This window comes from Coturnix japonica, chromosome 10, assembly GCF_001577835.2.
Source record: "Coturnix japonica isolate 7356 chromosome 10, Coturnix japonica 2.1, whole genome shotgun sequence".
Classification (NCBI taxonomy): domain Eukaryota; kingdom Metazoa; phylum Chordata; class Aves; order Galliformes; family Phasianidae; genus Coturnix; species Coturnix japonica.
In genome coordinates, this window is record NC_029525.1 from 2,686,303 (window position 1) to 2,700,957 (window position 14,655).

The 14,655-nt window shown below is 43.8% G+C and overlaps 1 protein-coding gene across 4 annotated transcripts in view; it reads right to left on the minus strand.

Annotated features, from left to right (window-relative positions):
• TMEM266 (transmembrane protein 266) overlaps positions 1-14,655 on the minus strand; it is a 69,257-nt gene that overhangs the window by 52,625 nt on the left and 1,977 nt on the right. Inside the window, exon 1 of one of the 4 annotated variants that reach the window (XM_032446905.1) lies at positions 815-999. The exons of the other annotated variants lie outside the window; for them this stretch is intronic. The gene's annotated coding sequence lies outside the window, so the exon portion shown is untranslated. Of the gene's footprint in view, positions 1-814; positions 1,000-14,655 lie in introns of those variants that run through there. 4 annotated transcript variants of the gene reach the window in all.

Here is a 14,655-nt window from a genome sequence, read left to right on the forward strand (position 1 = left end):
AACACCCCCTTGCTTCACTTCAGGTTGAACAAAATGGAAGAGGCTCATTGAGATGGAAGATACAAGATTGATTAAACAGACCGACCCCCAAATCCTCTTTCAGCCAGCCAGTATTTTCAGTAAGTATTTGTTTACACGGCTCTAATAGGTAGATACATAAAACTTCCTTTATCTTCCAAAAATATCTGAATGAGATTTATCAAAAGATTATGAACGCAGAGCGTTACAAAACAGAGTAAATTAACTTCCTCTTCAAATCAAATACATTAAATCCCTGTTTTAACATTGCAGGTTCCCAATTCCAGTCATAGCTTTAACATTCCTATACAGCACCCAGAAGAAGAGAATGGTACAAAAGACTGAGCTTTCCATAGGAAAAAGGGACATTGAATTTTGATTCTTCGTCATTGATCCACAGTCCAGCTTTTACATACATCACTGAAAATATTTATATGAAGGAAAAAAGACACACAAAAGCCCCAATCACAGTAAATGCGTTTAGAATTGGGGGAAAAAAAATAAAATCAGACATTCAGAAATTAGGAAATGGCAGATTTGAAGTTGCTCATGCAGCCATAATCCTATCCCCTTATGGGATAACCCTGTATGCCGAAATTAAGCAGAATGCTGGGGGTGGAGTAGGAAGCACAGAATCTTGTAACTAAAAATGGTCTCGCTATTTGTTTGTATTTCCTAGAAAAGTTAAGAGAGGCCATTAAAAAGAAAAAAAGAGAGAGAGAGAGAGAGAGAGAGAGAACGGATCTTTTACAAAGCAGTACAAGCACTGTTTCAATCTTGAGCTTTTAGTACTGACCTCAGAACACATCAAAATCCTATAGAAGAAGACTAAACAAATTACGGACTGCCAGGATAGACCAGCCCCCTTCCAAGGCACTTGTAGACGTGCAGCAAATGCTACTTCCAGACAAACAGGAGGTGGTGCTCTGTTTGGGATGGCAAAGCACAAGCACTCCTTTCCTCTATCGCCTCTTCTCCAAGGAACTGGAAAGAGCAGGAGGAAACCAGGTAGCAGAGGTCTGTGACACACCAGCATTCCAGCTTGAACATTCTTTCAGCACACGCCCATGTTGCCCTGACAGCTCCTACAGGCCCTCATTCTCATCTGCATAGCTACAGGCTGCATTTGGTCCTACTGAAGTGGTTGTATTCAGTTGTTCATATACATTACATTACCAAGGCCTCTCAGAAAAAGCACAAAGCTCAGCAACTACTCGAGTAAGCCACAATGTACCTAAATCTGAAGACACCAGGATGCAAAGGCTCCACTCCAGACTAGCAGCTGTTGAGTTTTAACAGCTCGTAGCAAACAACACAATTAATGAGGCATCTCAAAGTTCTGGAATAACTGGGTAACTACTAGGGCTGCTCACACAAAGTCAGCTCCCCAACATCAGGCATGCATTCATTTAGCAAAGAGAGTACTCATTTGGCCTCTTATTCTGCATTAACTCTCCAGGATTGCACTTTCCCCATGCTACGCAGTGCCCACATCTAGCTGTAATAAATTGTTCTCTTTGCTGTTGTTCCCTATAGCTTCCCATAACTGCAGTGAAGACTCATTAACTAGAGACCTGCAGCCACGGTGAACTTCAGTAGACAGTAGATGTGTACTACAGTGAGGCTGTGGATGCCCAATCCCTGGAACTATTCAAGGCCAGGCTGGATGTGGCTCTGGGCAGCCTGGTCTTGTGGCTGGCAATCCTGCACGTGCATGGGGTTGAAAATGAGCACTGTGGTCCTTTTCAACTCAGGCCATTCTATGATTCTATGACCCTAAATGCATTCACACTATCATACAAGTTATAACCAGCATCTAGAAGTAAAGACTTCACTGTAAGAACCAACTATACTACAAATATATCTGAGGAATGTCTAAGCTCTGCCATTCCTGGTATGTATTTTGAGCATCCTTCTAGACTAAGTGTTCTAAATACAGGACAGTAAGGCTTCACTGTGCATCTTAAGAGCAACTGTATAACAGCCAGTCCACTTGTGAGAAATACATTGCTCTTCTCCCACACACAAAGCAAGGCTTTGTAGTTTGGCTTTGGGCAACAAATAGTCATCAGCTTTGCTGACCACAGAGAACCTAAACAAAGGACTGGACCCCCTCATTATGTAATAAGGAACAATTACTTCAATACACAGTTAATGCATTTAACTGTATAAGCCTGGGTCCCTCAGTAGGTAATGGCGTGCACTTACTACATACAATAAGCCAGGTTCCTGCCACAAACAGATGATGAGAGACTCAGCCCAAGATGCAAGGATGCTCAACCCTGCCAGACTTATGATCTGGAGTCAACAGCCCTTGCAATGCACACATTCACTGGCCAGCAGTTCCCAGGTCTAACAGCCAAACCTGCAACTTTAACCCCTCACTTTTAGTTGAGCTCAGGATGGTAGGCAACACATTCAGAAAAGCATATGAAGCCTCCACATGTTTTCAACTATAAATCATATATGCTAATTCCTCAGCCACTCTAAATATCTTTAAATCACTCCCAATGAAAAAAAAAAAAAGTTGTGGAGAGGTGCTGGCTGAGAAAAGTTATTCTCATTTACTGCTGTGCCCTCTGAACCACAGCATAGTTGCTTTTTCCTGTGTATTCAGCAGTAGTAAGAAACACTTATTTAAGGTGATATAATAGTTTTGGGCGAACACTTACCTCACACGGCAATCTGCTGCAGACACCGTGGTACAACTGGCAAGTCTGTGCAACAGACTGCTACTCTGGCACTCAGTTCAGGGGATAAGCAAAGCAAATGTATTTGAAAAGGCTCATTTACTCACTATTTTCATTAAAATTGAATACCAGAAAGAAAACAGGCCACAACCCAAGCACAATGCCCTCTTCCCCCTTCAGCATACTAGGTTGTGGTTCCCAAACACCCACCAGAGCAAGCCCAGGGCAGCCTGCTTCTTGCAGCACTGCACAGGCAGAAGAGCTTTGGCCACAACTCTGTGACTCAATGTAGCAGCCCTCCTGCCACCCTCTATGACTCTATTTTAGCACCATCTGATTTAGTACTCCAAGTCTCATGACCCATATCCAATAAAGAGGCCCCATGTAATACACTGATCAGATAAAAGGATGCTTTCAAGCAGGGGTTATGCAAGGGATGCACACTGCAAACTCTCAAACACTGAATGAATGCTAAGTTAAAAGAAAACCTATCCTTGCTCTTAAATCCAGCACATTGCCCTTCTGCTTGGAACTGAATGACGTCTGTTACAGCTGCTAACAAGCTGTTGTTAAGAATCATCAACTAAGCTTCATTAAAATTAAAAGTTAGAAAACAACTTCAGCAGGAGAGAATCGTCAGCTCTTCTGAGAGGTATTCCTCCAAACTCTTTTAACATCACTGCTGCAATAACCTCTCCAGGCAACCACGACTTGCTAAGTAAGTTGTCAGCCTCCAGACACAGGCACAACAGCACTTGGCACACAATCCAAGTAATCTGTAACGAGAGCACACCCCCCAACTCAGTTCCACACCCCAAGACCACAAAGCAAATTGGTGCTGGAGAGATTACAATTCATCCTTCTGACTTTTTGACTGGTATTTAATCAGTGGAAGATGCCACTTCCCAATAGACAGAAAAGCCTTCTTTATTAGTGGTGTGGGTTGTTTAATACTTTTACTTTTGGAGATTTTATGTAGGTGATTTTGTTTTCAATTCTTATGTGAATTAGCAGTATGAAGTACTGCAAAATCAATACAGCTTCTCCAACAAAACAAGTGTGTCTGCAAGGAATTAAGATTACACTGGCCTCAGGTCAGAGATTTACTGCACTTGACCCTGTACAACATGCACTAGAAATGAAACTGCCTGCTGTAAAGACCAGCCAGGAGCTTAAAGAGGCAACATCTTGTGCTTGTTTTACTCTTCACGCCTCTAATAACAACGCTGTAAAATGAATAAAAACTAACTTCCTTGCATTATGGCCCTCACTCAATACACTGTTGTTAACAGCTGACAGTTCATGACCCGTTCAGAGTTTACAACATTAGAAAAACAAACAAACAAAACACAGGACAGCTTTCAGATGGTACCAAGCATCTGCTGCCAGTGAGAGCTGTCTGAGGCACCTGCTGCAGGATGAGGAGAGGAAACACTGCAAGACGAGGATCAGAATCGTCCATTTTAGAATCCTAGAAGTGAACGGTCTATGAGGGCAAGAAAAATTAGCCCGTATTCTTATTATTCATATTCTACTTCGAAACAAATTAGGTACTTCATAAGGTGTTTGTTTTTTTTCCCCTAAGTGACATAAGCCCTATTCCAAAGGACTTAACCTAATTGGAGACAATGCTTACAATAATAAGATCAGTTTTGAAGACATACATACTCAAAGGCTTACAAACACAGCTTGGGTTACAGGGCCTGGGATATTTGGTGATGCTGAAGATGGGAGCTTTTAGAAAAGCTGAAGTACTGACAACACAAGAAACATAGTGTGCTTCAGGACAGGGAAATCTGTCTCAAACCAAAAATGGTAAATGCTTTTTTTTATTTTTTTGACAAATATTCTGTTAACAAGCCATTTCTTTTTAATGCACACTACCCATCTTCAACAGCTGTGGCAATAAAGAAATCCCAATCAAGCACAAAACAGACAGGTGGCCAAACTAAACATAAAGGGCTTCAGAGCAAGGTGGCAGGCAGCACCCAAAGGGCTGGGAGGCACATCTGCCCTGTAAAAGCAGCCTGGAACACCACGCACCCTCATCTGGGAGCAGAGCACTTCTGACTCCTACAGGACTGAGATGAGGAGTTTACACCTGCTGAGACAGATGCAGTCTTGCAAAGCACTTCTATCACTAACTCGCATATGGCTGCAGATGGCAGACAGCACACATAGGCCAGAACTAATTTCTCCTTCCAAAAAGCATGTGCACATTCCAAAAGCCTAAAGAAGTGCCTCTGCTACAGTGATATGCAACTGGAGTAGGCATCAAGCCCTTACCCAGATAAGGAGTCAGCCCTATTCACTTGACCTTAAATTACCATACATCCCTTTGTTCTTGCAAAATGGAATGATAAAGCCTAAGCCATTAAGAATGTGAACAAAATGCCCTATGCATTTCCCCGGCTTTTAGAGGAGCTGGTTTTACTGAAGGAAAAGAACCATCCTCCTGCGTCCAGGCCAACAGTTTTCCTCTTAGGATTAGAGAGAAACTAGAGCAGGTCACGCTGAGCTGGCACTGCTGCAGCTGGACTTTGATACCATCACCAGCTGGTGAGTTGAAGGCTAACTCAGGTATCGCTGCACACTGGCAGCCTGCAGCACTGCAGCAAAGTAACCACGTAAACCAGAATCCCTCCCCCCAATAATTCCCCTACAGAAAAACAGCAGCTGACTACAACTCCAGCCCTGGCATTCTCTAGCAGGCGATAAGATTTGCTGTAAGTATCTAAAAATACACTTGATGGCTGGCAGCCCAAGGAAGCAATCAATGGAAGTTCACGAGGTGCGCTTTGCAGCCCAGATGTTCTCAAACTGCTCCCTGTGTTAAACTAATGGAGGTGACCAGTCGCAGTATGCTGACTTCTATTCCTTCTGCTATCGCAGTGTGTGCTCAGAAGAAGCACACTTGCAATTGAAAATGATCCCCCTTAAATATTTCCTTTTGTTACAGTTAGCATAAAAACATCACAACTAATTGGTGGGATGAAGTTGTACTGGAGACAAGTTGATATCAAGCACAAATCAACCCACACCGCTGCAGCAAAATGACCTCAGCAAAAGCTCCAAATGCACGACCACGGCACCAGGACTCCAGATAGCAACAAAAATGCCAGATAACAAAATATTTCCCTAACCTGCCTTATGCACCTTTGCAGCACATAGCATTAGAAGTTGCGTAAAGCTGTGGAAGAACAAGAGGTCTTACTTGCTTATATAAAGAAAACACCCTGCAGGATTTTCTAGGCAAATGGACTGCAAAGGCAAAGTGTTACTAGATCTTAATTTATTATATATTCATGTCTGAAAGCTTTCTTCCAACACTTCAGTTATAAATGATGATAAAAATGCAAAACTATACCTTGGGGAAAATACAAGAACTGGTTTAAACATGTATTTCTCCGTGCGCTCAAATAAACACAGAACACTAGCACCGAACTTGGATACACTGCTGTCGCCTCCCTTAAGCAGGGGGCACACACTGGTTATGGACATCACTTCATCCCTCCTCTCATTTAGGCATTAAGTTAACAAGCAGCCACTTGACTGCCATTGGCAAAGAGCAAGGCAGGCCAGAAGGAAAGCACCTGAGCACAGCACCCAGGTCCTGCACACCACCCTCACTGGTTCAACAACAGAGACCACAAGAATTCCAGTCCAAATCCTTTAGGGGTGAGCGAATGGCTGCTCCACAAGTAACACCTCCTGTTCTAGTCTGTTGGCCCACAATGTCAGGGGAGGATGCTGGTGCTGTGGCAGTAGAGACTGAACCTTCCCACTAATATCATTACGTTTTGCTGCCATGAGACAGCCAGCAGCAGAGGGGCACTGTGTCAGAACAGCATCTGCCATGGAAGGGCAGATGGAGCGAAAGTGTGGAACTGAATTCCTCCATGAGGAGAGCTTACTTCCAGGAGTTTCCATGGAAATAAATAGCAGGTTGCTCTGAAAGTAATGCCTCCATATATCACTTATTTTGACTGCAACAAGAAAGTCCTTTCCTTTTTCTTTCAACCCAAGATGTGCTCTTATCATATGAGCACAAACCCATAAGCATCCCCCAGAGAAGCCTCAGAGGCCCTTTTTGCAGCATTTCTCAGAAAGCAGTGAATTTTGCCAACACAGAAGAATTGCTGATCTGTCATCTCTGCAAGTTACAAAGCACACAGAACTAAAGCCAAGTTCAAATTTCCAGTGTTTTCCTTTGCTCTGCTACTTCAGTCTGCTCCATTTCTTTCCCCTAAGGACAACACTTGCCCTTGGCTCCAGTCACAGGGCTGAACACGCACTACATTCTGCCCTCACCTTCAATCCTAAACAATCCAGACCAACTCTGCTCTTACCAACAGCAGTATGCTCCAGGATTTTCCCTCAACACCAACCACTCGAACTCTTGTCCATTCCGCAATGTTTTCAAACAGCCATTTTTAATGCAAGCAACAGCATTTTGCCTTAATTTTTTTGCAGAGAACACGAAGCTGTTCCAACAAAGAGGTTCAGGTTTTCACAGTACAGGTCACAAGCTTCACATCCCACCAGACCTATATTTCAAAGAGCGAGCGGATTCCTTTGGGGACATGCTGCCAAATCTCTTCAGTTCCACTATGGCTGTTGTTGAGCATGGAGAGCAGGTGAGAATTCAGGAAGATTTCCTTGGTTTACCATCAGTGCTGCTGGCTGAAGGGTTACGGAGCGTGGACACTGCCTTCTTTGTCCCCATTTTTCACTTAAGTTCTGGCAGCTACACACAGAAAGACAGATTCCTTTATGTATGATAAATGCTACAATCACTGCCATCTCCTTAGGGAAGGCAAGAAGTGCTGAGCGCAGCTCAAACAGAGAAATAGTTCATACTGAAAATACAACTTCTCCACTGCAAGGCAGACGGATCTTCTGCTGGCTGAACAGCGAGATAAAGAACATGCAGCTGATTAACTGAATACACTGGACCTCATGCCATAAAATCACACCTCTTTGAGTAGGCTTGACCACTTCTGTCATCTTTTCAGGCAATGATTTTGTCACTTTGTTGCTTTTTCTTTAAGCTCCAGCCTGGGGAGGTGGGGAAGAGATGCTCAACTTTCCAGCAGGGTGAAATTCAGAACAAAAGGCTCCGTCCATCACCACTTGTTTCCCAGCCCTTCTGGGAAAGGCCACCGAAGCAGATGGGGATGTTGCTGAGCAGATAAGCACACCCAGTCAGGAACCCACAGATGAACTTACAATCTTTCTTTAGGCCACAGCACGACACACATGCAAAAACTATCAGCTATTGGCATAGCAGTAAACTCACTAGTTTGCTTTAAAATCCTCAAAGAGCTTAAAAAAACCTAAAAATTATCTGTAAGGTAGAAGTAGGAACTTTTCCACAGGTAAGGTAAACAAGGTAATGTGTAACAGAAAGACAATTTGTCCCCCAAAGCTCCATTTCACATGCCTTAATCAGAAGCTTGCTCTCCCTCACTATTTGTTTTCCTCCCTTTCTCCCCTCGAGCAGCTTGGTAAGCTTCTAAGAAGTTTTAATCTTCAGGGTGGGCGGTGGTTGTTAGTTTAATACAGCATGTTTAAACAGACTCTATGGTCCTAAGCACTGCTGCAAGCAAACACACACAATTAAATCTGATAAACCAAGAAATGCTTTCAGAAGTGCTGGTATCATTCAGAGAGAAAAAAGTGTGACAAACATAGTAAAACAGTCCAGACTTTGCACTGCAAAAGCTTTTACTCAACTCTGATCTATTTGTTTGTTCCATCAGCTAGATATCTGATATTTGATATTTATATTGATATATCTGATATCTGATGATATTAATATGCTTTTTATTTATTTCAACACTAGGCTCTGGATGCAAACATTGCCAAACTGCTTAAAGACCAATTATCCAATGCATACCCAAGTTACTATGAAATGTCTATAATACATTATTGATAATATAACATCCTCTGACCCAGACAGAGCTGGCTGCAGCATATAATTAAAGGTTTTTGATACATTACCTTATTCTCCTCCAAATGCAGTTCCTGCAGTACACTTTACAGACTGGGTGAAGCAGCCTACCTCAGCTTGCTAAACACTCTGTCCGGCCATTTAAAGAAAGCTAGTGTCCTTCTTGGAAAGGAAAATACCACCCTCACCACCTGTTTTTCTCCATTATGTAATTCACGAGTTTGAACTCTGGATTTTCCTTTTTCCTACCTTCATTCTATGATAAAGCAATCTGTACTGTGTTACAACAGCATCATAATCAAGATAAGGATTTCATTACAACAGACATTACCTGGAGGGAAAGCTCCTGTAGCACACAGCTAACTTAACAAGCAAACACACTGCAAGGTGATTTTTAAAGCCTGGAAAACGTCGAGGCACTAGAGTACAAAGACCACCCACTCAACAGAATGAGTGCTACCAGCCTATACTTGGCAGTCCATTTGTCCCATACACCTCAATCCTCATTGCAAGGTACAATTCAGAACAAAGCTCACTTCACACTTCCACTCTGGGAAACCTCTCCAAAAAGGCCATCTATCAAACTGCTCCTCAGCAGTCTTTTTCAGATGATGACATGGATCATTTCTCAGCAGACAAGTAAAAACGATCCAGGAAATATCAACCAGGCACCAGCTGATGCCACTCACCTCCTCACTGAGAACAGCCCCCATTCCCAAGCCTGCAAAGCAGCCAAATAACCCCCTAGCTTTGTTTCCCCCTTCACTGCACCTAGCTCTTCCACATTCACAGACTGGCAGGTTACCAGCAGCTCTGAACACAATCATTTTAGACAGCTTGAAGTTGTCTCAAAACAATACACATGGAAGCTTACAGCAGACACCATGATCCTGTTGAGGTGCAGCACACAGCCACTAAAGGATGGAGGAGGAACGTTCTTTTCACTGCTCACACAATTCAGAAGAGTACAAGCAAGTTGCTGAAGAATACTTAACCTCAAGAGGATGCAATGGAAATCACACGTGCACAAGAATTAAAACTGGAGAGCACAGAGTTCAACATTCAAGCCACTGTAAGCCCTCGAGTTCCTATTCCCCCTGCTTTAGGGGCAGCCCTCAGCCCAGTACTCCAGGCCTCCCCAGAATTTCATTCACACACCAAAATTTTTCTGCTTTCTGGCAGTACCTGAACCTGGGCACGAGTCGAAAAGCAGCACTTGGGGATAAATTCACCTTTGAAACCAGCAGCAGGGAGATGGGTTTGTTGGAAATATTCACAAATGTGAGCATGTCACCATCACATCCATCATGGATTTAACCTGAATACTTACTTAATACGATGGAGAAGGACTTTGCTCTACAGCCCGATGCATTTAAACAGCCCAACCACTATAAGAAACCATGTGGCCTCTGAAGGTCTGTTTTGGGCATCAGAATCACTGAGTTCTGTCCTTTTATTTCTTCCCCCTTTTGAAGTGAAGGGACGACACAATGCAGAGATTTTCAGCATCTCACAGTGCAGGGCAGAAGCTTTTCCAAAAAACAACCTCCAGCTTTTAAAAGCTGACGTTTGCAAGGAAATAAAAACAACACCAAAAGCCAAAAATCACCATTGCCGTGTTAAAAGCTTGTCTGAGCTTCTCTTCAGGATGGAATAAAATCCTTAAAGGATGCAAGAATGCTGTGAACTTGAACTCCAGCAACAATCCCCCACCGAAACCCAAACTATTCTTAGCAGCCTGTGAGCAGTTTCACATGGCAGCAGGGTCACTGCAGAGCCGTCCTACATAATAAATACGCATGGATCTACCAGAAACGAGGATCCCTGATCCAAACAGCAAGCGAGGTTGTTTCAGGTAAATTACAGCGTCTGACTCTCCCACCTACTTCCTGCTTTTATAATCACATCGTCCAGTTAGCAAACAAACAGGATTTCCCATGTGGTGGCTACTACAGACCAAAGGCACAGACAATATAAAAGGTAACTATTGCGCTTATAAAATAAATGGCACTCAATAACTACTTACTGTATGAATATAGCCTGATTTCTCAGCGGTATTCCTTTAGATGGTAAGAAGAAAGTTCGGTTATTATGGCCTTAGTGTCAGTAACTGGGACTTGGGTGGAAAGAGAAAGGTACAGAGGCACATGCTGACAAAGGTAAGCCAGCTTCTCCTTACCAGCATCAATCCTTAGCACAGGCCACAAACAGAACAGACTGAATGCACCCAAATCGACATAAATTCCAGCGTTGCATCTAATAATTTAAAAAGAAAAGCAACTACAGAAGAACTTAGTTGTGTGCTTTGAAAGGCTGCTACAGGCTTGTGCTATGTTGAAGTGGCAGCAGAATTCTTAGTGGCAAATATACAGTATTACCTGCATAACAAAGGGAGGTTTCTGGGGTTTCTTATTCCAAACATATCTATCACCATTCACACTGCTCTCACCAAGATTTATTTCCCCTGTAAATCCCCTGGGAAAGAATCTGTCTTATCTACACTTGAACAGCACAGAGCACAACAAAGTTCCAGTCTCCTTTGCTTTAAATACAAGCATAGCATGAGTATTTAAGACAGAAAGCTGCACGTGTTCATAGAACGCCCTTTGTATTCACTTCTCACTCAGTTCCCTCTTGCAGCTCAGAATGAACACTTCAGCTGTCATTCTATTAGCAGCTCTACCTCCCTATGAAATGAAGATGGGGCCAAGTTTGCCTGCATCGTGAGCTCACAGTAAGCAGCAACCAGATGGACAGCACATCGCCATATGCTCCCCTTTGCCAAAAGGTCGAGAAGGAAGCAAATACAAGTCAGAAAAAAAAAAGAGCATGGAAACAAATGTCTCCATAGCACACCCATTGATTCATGCACACACTCTTCCCTCCTAAAAGTCCATTATTCTATTATTTGTACCTCGGGATTGGAACTGCAGGAAGCGGGAGCGATGAGTGGGGCAGCTGGGGATGAGCATCAGCTCCAGCACAGCCCTTGTTAGGCAGGTAACGTGCCTGTGCTGTAGGCAGCACTGCTGTGTTCACATCAAGAGCCCTCATACAAGCACAGGGTAAAGAACCTGCCTCATGTGGCCCAAAGCAATAGGGAAGGGAGCAGAGCCAGCACTACACGATGTAGGGTCAACCCCAGAGAAGCAGAGGCTTTCCCCAATGCACTGCCAAGAGGTTCAGCTGTGCCCGCTCCACAGCCTCCTCCACATCTCCTTTTTCCCTAAGAGAACGTGTCAAAAGCTTTTAAGCAAACCTTGGATGTTACTTAAGCGCTGCATTTCTCTTTCTGTCAAAGGAAACCAGCCAGCCACGTTGTGTCTCCGAGGAGAACCTGCCCTTTGAACTAGCCCCAAAAATAACAGCCTCCAAAGCTCAGAATGTCTGTTGAATTACATTACTGCTCCCTGCTCAGGAATGACTTCTTAAAACCAAAACAGAAAGAAAAGCATTTGTATTGCTCCAAGTGGTGGCTGATAACAGAAAAAAGTAAATACATGCAAGAAGAATCTTCCAAGTTGCCTTTAAGACCTTTGGACAAGCTAACAAACAAACTGTGCCCCACATCTCACTTTCCTCTTCAAGCATTGGTTTCAAAGCTAATTTTATCATTCCTGATAATAAGTGACAATTTATTAGACACGGGTTGCAAAGCCCAGGCAGCTCTTACACACCAGAAGCTACGGGCTGTGCACTGCTGAGACATCACACACCTCACAGCCAGGCTGTGTGGTAACACTCATTAACACACACAGGAGCCCTAAGGTTCACAATCAGCCTGTTTGAAATTCATTCCATCACCTCCACAGTGATGCATTTTCTATAGGAAATTTGATAGGGGTGTACAGAAGCACTAAAACAAATCAGCAGCACAAGTCACACTCAGATAAAATTGGAGTTTTNATAAATCCTCATCTTAGTGGCAAAAGCTGGTAGGTACACTCGACTAACAGCCACGTAACACTGTTAAGTCACTGTAAGCACGAGAGTCACAGCTTTTTGACAAGCTCTGACACTTCCCTGGTTTGCAGCAGCCTTTGAAGTTCCCTGAGCAGCACAGACGCCGTCTCATGGCAATCCAGCCCAGCAGAACTGAACTGCTTCCCTGTGGCTGCTTGCTTTTCTTAATTATTTGGCAGGCCCTCAAAATCCCCCACTGGACACATATACCCCACACATACCCCATGCTTTGGGCACAGCAGGAGCAAAAAGGGCCTCAAAACATTGCAGGGCTGCTGAAGCACACACAAAACAGCAGATGGATGGGGAAACAGGTTGGATATCAGTCCTTATTTCCCTGGACAGAGCATCAACCTCACCCACAAAATACCACCACCTCACCCAAGAAGGCAACTGCATGAATTACAGTAAATGCTGAGGACTCAGATCCCACTTGTTAAGGTGAACCACGTCTGTGTAACATCCTTTTAAAAAACACAAACAATACGAAGAGGTTCCGTGTCAGAAACTAATTTGCACGGCAGTTATTTTGGTTTGGAGTTCAACTCTTGGAAAATTAGGAAGCATCATATTTAGAACAGCATATGACTTAAAAAGATGATTAATGCAAATGGAGGTTAACAGTTACGTTTGCATACTAATTTCCCTGCAAAGCACTGGCTCATTCAGGGCACAGGATAGCTCACACGGGCACAGCTGAGCTTCTGCAACCCTCAGCCAGACATCTGCTGACCTATAGGTCTTCAGTTTAGCAATCCAAGTATCTGAATGTTTTAAAGTGTAGTTTTAATTTGTGCTTAAAATACAGTTTTGAATAAAAAAACTAAGCAGATGCATGTTATACTCCATTAAACTCCTTTCTTGCCTTGGGTTCACAAAAGCCTGCCCGGCATCACTCACACAACACCAGGGACTTGGACAGGATCACCCATATATCATCAGTAGTGGCCATATAACTAAACATGGAATTAAACCCTCACACACAGCACTTGCCTTGCCACGTCCCAACTGCAGGCAATAGGTGGACTGCAACAGGATGGGCTGAAGGAAACCTCCCACTGTTCCACTCAGCCTTAGCTCCCAGTGAAGACTTTGCTGGGGGAAAAAAGGCTTTAAGCTCACTGCTGGGAGCCTCCGGAGCCAAACAAAGTCACAGGACAAATCACTCCATATGGTGATGAACTAAGGTGTATCGTGCTCCACTTGAAGCTGGAAGTTCACCAAGTATGACGATGTCCACCCCACGACACAACAACAAAACCCACTCTCTGTGCACAGACTCACTCCTCATGTTATTACATCTACCAGGACCATCAAGTCCAACTGTGTGCAAAATCCAGAGAGGACCTGCAGGGTCAGAAGGGAAGGAGGCCATGATTTCATTCTCCACGTATCAGCCAGCAATTAAGGCTCTGCAAATAGCACTGAGTTGACACTTTGACAATAATACAAGGCAAGGAAGAGTCCAGCTCACCCTCCTACAGCAACAGTGGTTCTGCAGTGTTCATAAGGATGAAGTACTGTCCATTAAGGAACACCACCATCCTGCAGATGAGTTGAGTACTATGTGGACAGAACACATTGTTCATTGCACGTATAGAGAGTGCATGCAGGTTGGTGTTACACTAGGTAACATGATTTAGTTCACTACTGTTCTATTGACAGGCAATGCAATAATCTAAATGAACAGTGATAATAAATTATAGGTAAACTTCAGTCTTACCAGGGTCTCATGGGGCAATCCATTTTCTCCCAGTCTGGAGGAAATCACATTAATTACAGTGAAACCACTTTTCCTGACCACGCTTCAAATCTCACTTCCAGCACAGAGCGATAGAAGCAGCAACCTGTGATGCAATACTGCTGCAGAGTCAGCAGCTGCAGCGTGCAGCCTGCCGGAGATAGAGCTGTCAGCAGGCTGCTGGCCAGCCTGGCTCTGGAGCCCCTGCTGGACCCAACCTGGGGCACTGCACAGCAGCACCTGGAGCAAGCAGAGACCAGGCAAAAAGCTGCTCGTGCCTGCAGCAGAGC